Source organism: Armigeres subalbatus, chromosome 2, assembly GCF_024139115.2.
Source record: "Armigeres subalbatus isolate Guangzhou_Male chromosome 2, GZ_Asu_2, whole genome shotgun sequence".
Lineage (NCBI taxonomy): Eukaryota > Metazoa > Arthropoda > Insecta > Diptera > Culicidae > Armigeres > Armigeres subalbatus.
The window spans coordinates 454,134,252-454,146,522 of NC_085140.1; the positions used below are offsets into that span (position 1 = coordinate 454,134,252).

Here is a 12,271-nt window from a genome sequence, read left to right on the forward strand (position 1 = left end):
TCCTAGAGAAATTTCAGAATGAATTCTCGAAGAAATTTCCAAAGGAAAGCCTGAAAGATTTTCGGATAGAGTTGGCAAAGGAATTCTTACAGGAATTTAAGACGGAATTTTCAATAGAATTTCCGGAGAAATACCGATTGGATTACCGATTCCTAGAATTTCTTATTAAGGTGAATTACGACAGAGTCCAAAAATGGCTGCCACAATGGCCGTGCTAGCCCTCACCTCGCGTTTTTGCTTGCACAAATGAAAATTTACAGGCGATTAGCACATCTGAAAACATTTTTTTCGTGTATGCTGCGAGTAAGCAAAGGTGAAAAACTGTTTTTCGCTTTTGCCTGTCGTTCGCTTTTGGAGTTATGTGCCCCTGAAAGCGGTATGTAGTTTTGAAATTGGATTCTAACGCGATTCACCTTAAATTCTCTCGAAAGTAACTTCAAAAATTCCTTCGGAAGTTTCTTCACGATTAATCAAAATTCTAAGAAAATTAGTTATTTTTCTCAGGATACTTTTGGCGCATATATGTAATTGAATTTCAGAGAAATTTTCTATTTGGGCGGTCCTGTACCCTATAAATACTGTGCCTATAAAAACAGGTAAAAAAAACGCTAAAATAAAATCATACATGCGTATATAAAATTCAAAATAATAATTGAACTATCTCATTAGTCGGAATCTCTACTTTAGTAGTTATCTTTACATTTGCGCTCTACTTTGTTATATTCGGCTGAAGATTTTTTGCATATTAAAAAGGCCATGGTCATGGCCACGAGGATTGAAATTCCGAATTTGTTAACCGTTTGGATTGTACTTGTAAGCCGTAGTATGATTATTATTTTTATGTGTAATGATAAAAATGTATGCCTATTATCAAGATTTATTCATATTCCTTAATTGTGTGAATTTGTTCAAAAATTATGTTTTGTTGTTTTAACTAAGATTACGTTTTAGCTTGTAAGTTACAATGCGTTCAATAAGACAAACAAAGTCATTTGAATTAGGCAAATAAAGAAATTAGAGAAAAAATAAGAAAGCAAATCGCAATACAAAACATACAGTGGAAAAAATACCACGTATAACAAAAAAACATCCCTCTGTTGGGCTTACCCCGCTCCCAAAGGAAGCAAACACGTTTAGACCTTTGTCAAATTTGTTTGTCGAAAATAATCGACAACAAAACACAGAAGACAAATTGTGTTTCTGAATAGTGAAGGAAACAGAAAGAAGATTTTGATTATGTTTCTAGTTATTGTTATTGAATTATCGAAAAAATTATTCGCAGATCGTCCATGGATTTACCTGAAACTAAAGTGTGTTGGAAGCGATGCATAATCTTTACTTTTAAATTTCGAAGAAACATTCCTAAATGTAGCGCATCGAAAAAACAATCTAGATGATAAATTTTGTAGTTAGTAAAAAATTCTGCAGTTCGGCTACAGTATATCATCGATTCAATGAAAGATTTTTTGGCGCCATATGGCACTAGCAAGTGAATAAATCCTTCTCCGATGCCTCATACCTGATCGGCGAGCATACCGACACTCTACAACCTCCACAGCTTGAAAACAACATCACCATTTCTTCTGCTCACCAAAACACGTCCAGCAACCCGTTCACTACTTGCTTGCGCACCACACAGCCGCACCAACATCTATGCTGCGCCTATGCTCTCCCGCCCGTGCATGGAGGGTCTGAAAAATTTCCAACCGAAGCAAGTTTCCAATCTGCCGAACTGAAATCTACCTGCCCCGATCGATCTTCACAACCTTTGAGGCACAGGCGTGTGTGTGAGTGTGACTGCGAAGACTGACCATCGCGATCGCACAGTACCTTGCCATCAGGCTCCGGCGCAAGCGAGTGGTTGTGTGAGCCTTGTGCAACATAAAAGTGATCCACGCTCCTCGCTTGTCCACCCGTTCAACTCTCTTGCGCGCATCCAGCAATGTTGTGATCATGAGATCGTGTTCGTGCTCAAACTCTAAGCACGAGAGTTTCGCTGGTCGCTGATCACTTTGGATGGTAGGAGGAATGCTTTTCCAGTGCCGTCGTGAGATCAGTTCTTTAAACGCTGAGGTGTGGAGTTGAGGTCCGTCCCGTAGAGTTGCCGCGTCGTTGTTGTTCAGAGGCTAGGCGCGCGCGAGAGATTTCCATATTTTCCGAAAAAGTTTTAATGCTGCATGGACCTCGAGTTGGCCAAGGTGGCGAAGAGAAGAAAGAGAGGAGCAAGAAGAAAAGTCGAGTCAGTGCCTGGCATTAGGAGGAGAGCTAGTTTTTCTTAATGGAATGGAATAACACGGCGCGAGTGGACCCCGTTGAGTTGGAGTTTTTGGTCTGATCTGTATGCACATGTGCGGGAACGGGATCGAGATAGGGAGCCTCGGCCGCGATGAATGAAAGACAAGAACAGGGATACACATTTTAAATTAACACCGTGCGTTTAGAGGTCTGTTTGAAGTAAGACTGAATTTTCGCTCAGGAATTTGGGGAAGCGAAGAAGATAACTTTGTTTGACTACATGGATGAAAAACTCCGAAAAGGAGAGGTGTAAGTGCGTGAAAATGGTTGGATAGCTTATGATATATTACGAGGTTTGTCCTCAAGATGGGTCGCGATCAATGGCGGATGCTATTTGAACCATTATATGGTTTTGATCGGATGCTAATTTGAAACATTGTGTGATTGCAATTTATTAGAAAAACGATCACGAAGCAGTAGAAAATTCTTCACAAATTAAAAATTGATCGAAGTGTGAAGTCATCGCCATCCAGGAATCAAGTGCAGTACAAGTAGTTCAATAAGGAAAGAACAAAAACTAATTGCAAAAGAAGTTAAAACAGGCCCAAGAGTTGAGAAGAAAAGTGGAATATCTTTTCACGAATGTTTGGATACCTTCTCCACTCGAAGGACTTGAAGTGAACAGCAGCGCATTCAACACGTATAAAGAAATTTATTTATTTTCATTTACAATTACAAACGTGCGCGGAGTGTTCTCGTTGGGGGCCTCCCCATAGTTTTCTTCTTGTTATTATTGACAGCATTACTACTTGCTTCCAGCAGTTCCTCCGCGCGAGGATGGCTATTTTTTCCTTCTTTTCATGAGAAATATCTCATTATATTGTTTTATACAGCTTGGCGCGAGCATTGCACACAAGTGAGTGAGAAGGATAGTGCAGACGAAGACGAAGGCCAGAAGAAAAGGAAACAAACAAACCTCGAAGACCTGTGACGACTTGGAAAACGACGTCCGACGATGGAAGCAGCGCAAAAGAGTGTGGATGTAATACAAAGTGAAATACAAAAATATTTTTATAATAAAATAAAGTCAAACGCGCAGCAGCACGGTGAAGAGCAGGAAGAATAGCGAGAGCGGGGAAAAGTGTAACGCGAAGAAACGTGAAGATTAAAGCGAAGGAAAAGAGCGAAACTAAAAACCGGAGGCTGCTAGAGGGAAGGTAAAGTGAGTGCACGAGGAGCCGAAGTACGAGAAAGAATTTTTTAAAAGGAAATTTTTGTAGCTGCAAATAGGAATTTTAATCACAAAATTTTTCGGATACATTCTGATTTAGCGTATACGATTAAAACAAAGTGAGATTAAAATTGTTTTTAATATTTTGCTTACGTTGCGCAAATTAGCTTTTCTCGCAGCGCTAAAGGATTTGAGAAAGCAGCCCGCAACGTTAGCCTGTCACTATTATACGGCTTGGATGAAAGTTTGTGTTGTGGCCAAGAGGTGAAGATCATCGCAAAAACAAAAAGCGGTAGTGCCAGTCGATTTTCGGATTTCTGGCCACGGCGGCAGCGGCCATTTGCTTAGAAAAAGAGGTTTCTGAGATATTGGGGTTTGGGGCCGGCCCCTTTCGTAGAAGTGATGATTTGCTTGGATGCGACGGCAAGGGTCTAGAGATGTGTACAAGCTAGCAAGCCCTCGGAAGAAGATAATAAGGAAGTGGAGATTTCAATCAAGTGGGCTGCGGCAGTGCTGAGGGCTTAGTGTGCAGAGCGTACAGCGGTGAAGTGGATTCTATTGTTGTTCGGTTTATGGGACCCGGCAAGCGGAGAGAAACAGTCAACCGGAAAACTGGCGGCAACAGGCAGGATTAAGAGCTTGAGCCCAACTTTTACAGCAGTAAATTAAGGTAATTATCAACAGTTTTCCTCAGGCTACGAAAATATTCAAACTGTGTGGATGAAATATCTTGAAGTGACTTGAATGAGAGGTGAACGAGAATCGTCAAATTCGGAAACAATAAGTAGAGATGGGCAAAACGGATCACTTTGTTGAGCGGATCAGACCTGGATCATTCAGTCTAAAGATCCGGATCTTTCATACGGATCGGATCTTTGGATCAAAACGTAGGAAGAATGCAAAATGGTGAAACGGTGGTATTCAGGATCCCAGTTTAACCAGTACAGGCAATAATTTTACCCCTCTTTCGCCCACAAGCATATATAACTTGTCTAGAAAATCTACAATAAACTTTTTACTTTGCCATTTCCTTACAAAAAGTTAGATAATCTGCTGGTCTGGTGAACCGGATCTTCCAAAAAGTGAGTTTCGAATCATTCACTCACTTCAAAGATCCGGATCATTTGAACGGTTCCGGATCTTAACGCCCATCTCTATATTGAAGTTGGGGCATTTGCAAAAAGAAAAGTCTAAGAACAGCCCAGTTAAGCTGTTTATATTTCTTTATACTCATTTCAAGAACACATACCAAACGCAACTTGTTACGAGCAAATAGGATGCGTATAACTATAAAGAGGCAATTTTATAGGGACAATGTTGATTTTCGATTAGTCATTGGTCATTGGTCAAGCCATTGGTTAATTTCGTGTTAAACCTCACTTCAAAGACCATGATCTTTTAACACCAATTTAGAACGTTTATCATAAAAAAGAATTTTCATGCACAGTAACATAACAGGTATAAATTAGTGTCCATAGAGAGAATTGATTCTAAGTATGGGATTCTATGCCATAAAATAAGAAGCAAAACATGATTACAATTTTTATTTTTTTACCTTTCTTAGGTAGGTAATAGGTCTTAGTGTTATATACCAATCGTCTCGGTTTGACGAACTGCGGTGATGCCTGTATGTGCATGTGTATTAGACCTCTTCATGTTTTCAAAAAATATCAAAAATTCAAATGGTCAGCCCAGAATCACATTTCTTATGCTAAAATAAGCCTTATATCAATTTACTAAAATATCCAGGATAAAAAGAAGAATAATAATATAATAAATTAGCAATGATTTTAGCAAGAATTTTGTAGAACAACGACTTTTACGGGAAACAGTGTTTTGATGCACAAAAATCACTTTAACATGGTCAAAATATGAATGGAACGAATAACAATGTTCACAAGACTTGTAGAGCACACCAAAAGCTTCCGTATAGAGGTTGTTACGATAGTTTTCGGCGTTAATATCTATTTTTAGATTTTTTTCAAAATTGAAAAACACTAAATTGACTTGAGCCACCTCGAAATTTCATCCGAATTAGCTGAAAATATGACAGGCGGCTAATTTTAGCATAAGAATTGTGATTTTGGGCTGATCGGTTGATTTTTTGATTTTAATTGAAGACATGGTCTATGTATGGATGTGTGTGTACAAAAAATGTGAGACACACTTTTTGGTACTTATCATTATCCGATTTGCTCGCAAGTTGCGTCGACGCGGAATGCGGTTTAGTTGTTTCCCATTGGAACTTGGGTGATCGGTCGTTGCGTTTCAGAGTTATTGAAAAAACATTGTTTTAAAAAAAAAAATCAAAATCGAAAAAAAAACCACAAACTGCTGCAATGCATTTTTTTCTTGATTAATGACTTGTGAGGGAAGTCAGATTGTTTTTCTTTTTTTTTTTGGAAAAGATGTTTAATTTTGATACACATAGTTAAGTTTGACATTTTAAGGTGTTTTTATGAGATATTGCGAAAAACGATTCGGCTGCCGGTGGGACTTGAACCCACACGGACGTATTACCAATTATACAACAGCTGCCCTTGCGAGAAGTAGTGCCATAACCAGTTAATAACGATGGGATATCAGTCAATTCCCCGTATCCATTGAATCTGCTTTGGCAACATTTCCCACCCTTTTCTCTCTACCCAACTATGTGTATCAGAATTGAACAACGGTCGGTTGCGTTTGAATCACAAACATAGAAGAACATGAACCCGTCGGCCCGTTCGACCAACCAGCCTCGGTCTCCCCTACATTAGCGGATTGAACGAATATCTTACGGGTGAGTGGAAAGGACGCTAAATCGTTGAATATCAGTAACAATCAAGAGACTTTTCTCAATCTACTCGTTTCAACTCGAACGATTAGACGGGTAATTTAATGTACCATGCCGTTTGTACACTTCTTCTCTATGGAAATCTATATTTGGGCGATCTCAATTTTCTGTCTTAAAACATTATAGCGAGCGAATCATGCAAAAAATCACTTCAATACAAAAATCTACTCCTTTACATAGTTTTTGTTTTTTTCCTCGTCAAGGATACCAGCTCTGGGAAGCCCTAAGCACCAATTTGGACCCGAAAAAAAATCATAGTAATGACCTTTTAGGCTGTTTTGCTGGATAAAAGCATTTGCATTTTGTTCTATTTCACTGAATTTTGATTGGTTTACATTTGGCTTTTGGGTTTTCTTTTATTATGGTTTCCGGTTGAAGAGCTTTTAAGGTGGTTATAAAACAAAGCCACAAATCGGCCATCTTGGAAACCACATGCTTTTTCAATATTTTTTCAACAACACGAGCGAATGAAACAATTGTAGATTATTGGATTAAGTAAGATGAACAATCGACTTTAATTTCAGAATTACACAAATATTATTAGGGGAAGGTGGGGCAATATGCTCCAGCTAGGCATAGACTGCTTTTATGCCTTAGCTATAACAATTTTCATGGGTGTTTCTACTTCATGCAACAATTAAACAATATAGCTAGCTGATGTCATATTAAAATTAGAAAAAAAATTCAATCATATTGATAATATTCACATTTAAAAAATGGTGATATTTCGTTGCCGGAAAACTCATGAAGCAAAATGCCTTTTAGCCGGCAACTCTCAGGGAACATAGCACCACGCGTCGGCGAATTAGTATTCTGGTATGGACAGTGCGTGGAGATGCGTAATACATTGTAGGTTGGTTCCACTAGGGCGTTTTGTCTCCCCGAAATGTTACATGTTTCATCGAAATGTGGAAAATTTCGGTTTTTACTACATTCCTTTTTATTATTTTGAACTTGTTTAGCCTAACTTACATAATTTTTCGTTTAGTTTTGTTAATGCTATCTCAAAAGTGAATACCCGAAAGTCGTTTTGACTCGTGGGGGTTGGGGCTGGGGTTTCTTTTGGGCATTTTGGCTCCTTTTCCCCTACGTCAGATTTGGTCTTTCGGAATATTGAGTAGAAAATCAAAAGGTGAATTTGAAATTCACCACGGGCTTAATTGTACAATCACCTTAAGCTCATGGAGTAGGGTAAAGGATGTATTTTGGACCATCCTTACGGGGGCTCTTATTTTGGACCACCAAGAGACCACTGAGAAACAAAATTCGTGGACATGATAGGAAATTGCACTCAGTGGTCCAAAATATGAGACGTCGAACTGGTGGTCCAAAATACCTCCCTTACCCTATCATTATGCTCCTAAAATACTGTAACACAAGATATAACATTTCCTTCCACACCTTGGGAAAAATTTCGCCGTATTTTGGTCCCAGTGTATTTTAAATGAGCAAGCAAGACCATGCTGAGGGTGGCTGGGTTCCGGTGCCGGTCTAGACAATTTTCGGATTGGAAATTGTCTCGACTTCCCTGGGCATAAAAGTATCATCGTACTAGCCTCATGATATACGAATGCAAAAATGGTAACCTGGCTTAGAAACCTCGCAGTTAATAACTGTGGAAGTGCTCAATGAACACTAAGCTGCGAGGCGGCTCTGTCCCAGTGTGGGGATGTAATGCCAATAAGAAGAAGAAGAAGAAGTATTTTAAATGAGCTGGTTTTTTGATTTTTCCTGTCAAAATAACACGGAAACAAAATTCGTGGACATGATTCCCGAAGTGTAAGGTAGCGTTTGAGACGGCACCTATGGCTTTTTCAAAAACGAGAACGAAACCGAAATTGGAATTAGTTAAAATTGGAGATGTAACCAAAACGGACTTGAGCTCCAGAAAAGCGGTGTTGTCTTTATGCGTCTATGGAACTTTTTCCCCCTTTTAACCTCTTCAGGCCCAAATTTTTTCAACCTGTATCAAACCGTATATTTGATATATTCCATTCGATGAATAACCGAGAAATGACAAAATTTTTGTTTGGGAGGTGCTAGACCATCCGAACTATCCTTGAGTTCATAATTTGCGATGTACCGCCACGACGCTAACTTTTTCCGTCACTCAAAGCTTGGATATATATATTTAATCATATCCATAACTTCCATTAGATCACCATACAAGAAACGATGATATTGGGATATCCTGGGTCATACAAACTGTCTTTGAGACTTGATGTTTTCATCACTTAAAGTTGGAATATGTATTCAACCATATCCTATAAATCTTTTATAAGATCAAAAGTCATCGTAAGAGATTTTGGGATGTTCCGGGTCATCCGAATCGTCCTTGTGATCAGAACCAACTTTCTGCGTCCCTAAAAGCTTGTTCATATATTTAACCATAGCCATAGCATGTTCTAGAAGATCCACAAACATGATATGGTAATTTTAGGATATCCTGGGTCATACAATCTGCTCTTGAGATCAGAGCTACAAAATTTGTTTTTTCGTCTCTGAAAATTCGAATATGCATTCAATCATATCCAATACATCGTTTAGAACAGCGGTTCTCAACCTGGGGTACATGTACCCCTGGGGGTACCATCGCAGACCCCACACCCAACCGGCGGTTGTAAGATTTTCTAACTATTATGTATAAGAATCTACCAATAACTGCATAAGAACTGGGCATATATGAAATTGCCAGATTCTTATACAAATGTTGTATAAGAATCTAACAATTTTGTAACCTTTTCTTACATTTTTTATAAAAATCTAACAACCTCGCATGTGCCCAGTTCTTATACAGGTTTTGGTAAATTCTAATACAGAATTATTAGAAAATCTAACAGCCGCCGGTTGGGTGCAGGGGGTACCTCGGACAACAATGCATAATGGTGGATATATTACAACACCAATCAAAACATGCTGATAAAGTTTTGATAATTGTGTTTTTTTTTTTATTTGAAGACTTTGTCTTGTATATAATATGCATGGCGATTAGGCCTGTGCGGCAAAAAATCAAAAGGACAAAACCTTCAATGAACAAATTTTCAATCCAATCTACCTATTCGAAACAAAATGTTTGATTATATGTTGAGGGTATGCTTCTGAACTAAAATCTTGTGTCAGAAGGGACGGAAGGCTCCATTTGAGTAGCATGAAGGAGTTTTTTTTCCCCCGGAAAGCTCAGTTGCTTCGTTGCAAGAGAATTGGAAGCATCCTTCTACGATACTCGGAAGCATCCTTCCAAGGTTTTTTCAAAAGGTTCGGAAGCCTCTTTTCATAAAGATCGAAAGCCTGCTCGGATGCCTGTTTTGGTTTTCCTGAGGTGCGGAAGCCTACTTTGAAGAGGCTCAGAGGCGTCCTTACAAGATGCTCAGAAACCTCATTTTAAGTGGCAGCAGCCTTTTAAGCAGCCTTTCAAGAGCCTTGGAAACCTCTATCCAAGAGGCTCGCAAGCCTTCCTTCGAGAGGCTCGTAAGCCATTTCTCGGGAGGCCTGCAAGCTTCCCTTCAAGAGGCTCGGAATTATTCTTTCAAGAGGCTCAAAAGCGTCTTTTCAAGATGCTCGAAAGCCTCCTTTCAAGAGGCTCGGAAGCTTCCCTCCAAGAGGCTCGGAATTCTTCTTTCAAGAGGCTCAAACGCGTATTTTCAAGATGCTCGAAGACCTCCTTCCAAGAGGCTCGGAATTCTTCTTTCAAGAGGCTCAAAAGTTAATTTTCAAGGTGCTCAAAAGCGTCCTTTTAAGTGGCTTGAAAGCTGTCTTTCAGGAGCCGCGGAAGCCTACTTGCAAGAGGCTCAGACGCGTCCTTTCAATATGCTCAGTAGTCCTTTCAAGAGGCTCGAAAGTTGCCTTTCAACATGCTCGATAGCCTCCCTTCAAGTGGCTCGGAAGGCTCCCTTCAAGAGGCTCGGAAGCTTCCTTTCAAGAGGCTCAAAAGCATCTTTTCAAGATGATCAGAAGCCTTTGTTTAAGAGGCTCGAAAGTCACCTTTCAAGATGCTGTGAAGCCTCCCTTCAAGAGATTCGGAAGGCTCCTTCAAGAGGCTCGGAAGCCTCCCTTCAAGATTCGCGTAGGCTCCCCTTCAAGGGGCTCGGAAGGCTACTTTAAGGCTACTTTTAATAGCTACTTTCAAGATGCTCTGAAGCCTCATTTTAAGAGGCTCGAATGTTGCCTTTCAAGAGGCTCGGAAGCCTTCCTTTAGGAGCCTCAGTGTTGAACTTAATTTTAAGATTAAAAAAAAAACACCTAAATAAAGTTAAAAAAGAGGCTCGGAAGCCACTTGTCTAGAGACTTGGAAGCCTACTTTCAAGGGGCTCGGAGGCTCTTTCAAGGGCTCGTAAGTCGCCCTTCAAGAGGCTTAGATTTTTTTAGGGGGCGCGGAAGCCTACTTTTAAGAGAGCCTACTCAAGAAGCGCGGAAACTTCTAATAGTAATAAGTCCTGTAGGAAGCTTATGTATAAACATACTAAAATAAACATACTAAAATAAATATATATCCCGTTAGGTCCGTTTTTCATATGTCTTATCTACGCTCATTTCTCATTTACACCAAAGCAAAATGAAAGGTACTTCGATTAATGCAAAAATTCGAAGGGGTACCACTCAAGAAAAAGGTTGAGAACCGCTGGATGCATGGGAGGCATTTGCTAGGATCAATTCAATGGTGGATGTGATTCCTTCTTAAAAAGTAGGCGTTTGCTCTGAATAAGGCCAGTGGGGGTTATGATACCTTCTTCCGAAGATGATGGATGTAACCCCTTCTTGAAAAGTAGGCCTTTGTCCAAATTAAGGCAAAGGTGGGTGTGATCCCTTCTTAAAAAGTAGGTACTTGCCCGTATTAATGCAATGACGGATATGATCCCCTCTTTAAAAGTGAGCGTTTGATCGGAGTTTGGCAATGTTTAATGTGATCTCTTCTTTGACAGTAGGCGTTTGCCCGGATTACGGCAATGGTGAATGTGATCCCTTCTTTCAAAATAGGTGCTTGCTATGATGGATGTGATCTCTTCTTTCAAAGTAACCTCTTTTTTCTTCTACTTCTTCTATGGCTCTACATTCCACCTGGAACTTGGCCTGCTTATCAACAGTCGAGACAGTCGTCTCTTATACGATATTTTAACCCTTAAATGCGCAATGTTGTTTTAAAACAACAAACCGGAAATACGTTCAATGTTAATAATTTCAATGGTTATTTACGTTAAAAATATTTCCGACGATTTCTAAAAAATCGCCTTGCGCCTTTAAGGGTTAATGTTTCCAATGTTCAATCGAATTTCTCATCCTCTGGAATTGTATTCATCAAACGTTGTGATAAGAACTCAATTTCAGTCAGAAAAGCGATTAATAATTCATAAAGCTAGTGCTTACAGTTTCGCATTTCTTGTTTAATATATTGGTCCCGATTCGGATTGGCGTACCTCATAATTGCAAAATAATTTGCATAAATGGTGTGGAAGTCTTTCAAATAATCTCGCGTCAAGTCATATCGATATCAAATCGAATAGATCGAGCCTATTGGAAAATGATCTATCTGGTATTTGGTTTCCTAAATACGTACTAACGTACGTTTTTGCTTGATGGGCTACAGCTCCACGATGAGCCTACGCTGAATGGATTGTCATATTTTTGAACACAGGACTCAATTAGAGATACATAAACAAGCTCCACGCTTCTCGACATACCAAAGCTCCAACGAAAACCCGAGATCTGGGCTCATTTGATACCGTATTCCCACGCCCAATTGAAGAGGAGAAGGGCTTTATTTTGTTGTTTGTGAGATAAATTTGATTCAGCATCACTAGGTACACTAGATGGTTTGTATAAGCGATTCTCAAACTCAACGAATATAGGAAAGCGTGTCAACGTGTCTAGTCTAGTCTACACATACACAGCCATCACTTGGGAGAATTCTTGAAATTGATAGAATCGATTATCATGTTTCTTGTCAATATTTATGTTTGAGGCATATCATGGAT

General features: G+C 39.5%; 1 protein-coding gene across 6 annotated transcripts in view; it reads left to right on the plus strand.

Moving 5' to 3' along the window:
• Positions 1–2,057: 2,057 nt before the first annotated feature.
• The window catches only part of LOC134213799 (protein dachsous), a 305,308-nt gene continuing 295,094 nt past the window's right edge, over positions 2,058–12,271 (plus strand). Inside the window, exons 1-2 of one of the 6 annotated variants that reach the window (XM_062693135.1) lie at positions 2,058–2,935; positions 3,129–4,136. The gene's annotated coding sequence lies outside the window, so the exon portion shown is untranslated. Of the gene's footprint in view, positions 4,137–12,271 lie in introns of all 6 variants that reach the window. The other 5 variants (XM_062693136.1, XM_062693134.1, XM_062693137.1 and 2 more) reach the window with 5 other exon arrangements.